This window comes from Papaver somniferum, chromosome 9, assembly GCF_003573695.1.
Source record: "Papaver somniferum cultivar HN1 chromosome 9, ASM357369v1, whole genome shotgun sequence".
Taxonomy (NCBI): Eukaryota; Viridiplantae; Streptophyta; class Magnoliopsida; order Ranunculales; family Papaveraceae; genus Papaver; species Papaver somniferum.
This window is the reverse complement of record NC_039366.1, coordinates 153507550-153510741: the sequence shown is the minus strand read 5'-3', so window position 1 is coordinate 153510741 and position 3192 is coordinate 153507550. Positions and strand designations below refer to the sequence as shown.

The 3192-nt window shown below is 37.1% G+C and overlaps 1 pseudogene; it reads left to right on the top strand.

Annotated features, from left to right (window-relative positions):
* Positions 1-400: 400 nt before the first annotated feature.
* Positions 401-500, top strand: LOC113314564 (annotated as a pseudogene).
* Positions 501-3192: the final 2692 nt, after the last annotated feature.

Below are 3192 nucleotides of genomic sequence, written 5' to 3'. Positions count from 1 at the left end.
TTCTGAATATGGGTCAAACTTCTGACAGTTATCGAATCTAGTGTTATTATAGAGATCATTGGCTTGCTCTTCATTATTCTGGCTTTCCCAAAAAGGCTCTAATATACCACTAGTGTGACCCACTTCTAAAGCTTCTAACCTTTTCGCTATAGCAACAATTTTGGCATCTGATTCAAAGTTTCCTTATACCCTATTAATGTTTCCTCTGCCTAGAAGAATTGTTTTCTGGGGTCCCCTATTACTTTCCCATTGTTGGGTCTTTTCGGCGATTTCATGCAAATATGTCATCGCATCATCAACTGTTTGGTTTTCAAACCCACCTGTACACATAGATTCTACTGTGGTTGTAGTGGGATAATCTAAACCCTCATAAAGGATCTGAACTAACCTAACCTTTTCTAAACCATGATGAGGACATTGGGCTAATAGATCATTGAACCTTTCCAAATACCTATACAAGGATTCTCCCTCCTGTTGAGAAAATGTGCAGATTTGCGTCCTAATAGACGATGTTTTGTGCTTAGGGAAAAACTTATTCAAAAAGGCATATGTAAGTTATTCATATGTTTCAATTGATCCGGAAGCCAAACTATATAGCTACGATTTGGCTTTATCTTTCAAGGAAAAGGGGAATAACCTGAGTTTCAAAGCATCATCATCAAGGTTTCTAATTTTTAGGGTACTACAAATTTCCTCAAAGTCCCTAACATGGAAATAGGGGTTTTCATTTTCTTTCCCTAAAAATATTGGGAGCAACTGTAAGGTTCCAGGCTTAAGTTCATAATTTGCTTCAGTTTCAGATAACCTGATACACGAGGGACGAGTAGTCCTAGTAGGGTTCAACAAAGCTTTCAAAGTTGCCATTTCTGGCACTATTGGAATATCAGGTATTTTCTCCTCAAATGGACGTTCAAAAACGAAATCTTCAAGAATCGGGCTTTCTAAATTGAGGTAATCGAGACGCTTAGAACTACTAGGTTTCTCTTTAAAAAATATACCTAGGGCGTCTCTTTTACGGTCAGGCATGCAAAAGAATAAGGTAGGGAATTCTATGCAATCACAAAATAAGGCTGACTCAACCAAATCAAACCTATTGATTTCTAGCAAACAAAAAGCATGATGACTCCACTTAGATTGTTTCTAGAACAACTTCTATTCTTTCGAAAAGGAACTCGTTACAATCTAAGCAAACCCCTCTGGAATCAATCTGAGTCAAAGTAAGTTGAATAGAGGCGAGGGAAGCTCGTTGGAGCTTTGATACCCAAGGCCTCACCGGTATTACAAGGCGGCGCAGTCACACATTCAACTCACAGAAACCATCATGAACTTCGAAGTATGCTCAAAAGAGTAACCAATATTTTTCGAACGACTTTCCTATTAAGCTCGTTACCCTATAGGTCTCGTTCTAGTCAAAATTTTAGGCTTAGGTTCGCGTTTGGTTTCGTTTTCCTAAGGCGTGCAAGAAGAGAACAGTGATGAAATCTGAACCCTTATCTTGTATGGCCAGTCCTTGCCCTTTACTAGGAAATTAAAGCAGCCGTTTTCAAGTCCTCAGCATATATGCAAACGAAGGAATACAGTAAACCCGCTGACAGGGGATTCGCGGGTGTTTCGAAAAACTTACCTCCCGTACCAGACGGGCGAAGAACCGCTGAAGTCGACTCGGGCCACGACTCTTATGTCATGTACGAACCCGAGGGGCCGAGGCGATATCATAATCGCCGTCCTTCTCTGCACACAGTTTATATTCAAACTACCCTTCCGTAGGGTTTAAAATAATGTCCCAAAGTTTAAAGTCCAAAGTGTCCAAAAACAAAAGAAAAATTACAAAAATTAAAAATAAACCCTAATATAGTTTTTTCTAAAAAAGGAAAAAATAAACAAAATCCTAAAAATTAAACAAAAATCAAATTGTCTTCTTTTCAGTTCTTTTCGCTTTGTCTCTTGTTTCAATCCCCAAGGTATTTAGTCTCCAATTTCTTTTTGATTCAAACCTGCAATAAATAGACAAATACCCAAAAACGTAAAATAGAACAAGAAGAATAAAACTAAAAACAAAAACAAAACCTAAAATAAATCTAAAACCCTAACCTAAACACAAATCCGCGTCGGCGGCGCCAAAAATTGATGTGGTTTTTATGTTGTTGTAAAAGTGGTAGTAAAGTTGTCGTTCACTCAGACTTGTGAAGATTCGATTTTAGATTCAAACTCAATAGAAAACTTAAGAAGTTGTTGTTATCAAGATTATAAAAAGCACCAAGACTCAAGATTCCACCATTGACCAATTAAGTTATTTAATCTAATCAATATTCATGTAATTCTTTGTGTTTAAAGTGATTCTGATTTATTGCCTCTAGTAGATTTTTTGAAGTAACAATTGTATACATCAAGCATGAAACATCAAAAGTCTTAAACTAAGCATGCTCCATAAAAACAGATCACAATCATTCAATAAAAAACAATTTTCCAATATTAGTTTCATGCCAATAATCATAAAAAAATTTTGCAAGAATTAATTAAAATAGAAATATACCACTTTTCATGGAACAATGGCTTCCTCCGTCGCCTCGGCTAAGGGGTTTAGCTCCTCATATTATTCACGTGCTCAAAATAGGTGTTCATACCTCAAAAGGATGAAAAACAAGAGGAAACTAATAAAACAGACAGTTCACAATGTTTTATAGGCGTTACAAACTGACTGTTACAGAGAACTGTTGCAATAGGTTCTGTTACAGGAAACAATAGAAAATATATGTTGTTGAATAAAAGACTGCTCTGAAGGGTCTAATGTTCTTCGTGTTCTTCAGCAGCAGACCTCGACTTCCTGCAACTTCGATTTCTCGACTCTATGGTGTTCTAAACTTCCCCTAACTTCTCCTAAACTTTCATACCCTTATTTGGGACTCGAGCACGCCTTTTATACACCTCCAAACCATCTAGAACCCGATTAATTCTCTGTTTTCCTTCCGTGCAAGTCACGGCAATAATTTCTTCCCACAATTGTTTGACGCGTTTCTGAGCTTTCCAACAAATCCCAAACTCTTCCTTAAATATAAGCGTATCTTAGGAAATAATATATTTCCTTTAGTCTCCCCGAAATCCACAAATAAATCAAACAGGGACCCGTGAACTTCTTTCGCTTCTGTTTTGCTCCAACCCGATTTCTAGCCAATTTGAATTCAATTAAACGAC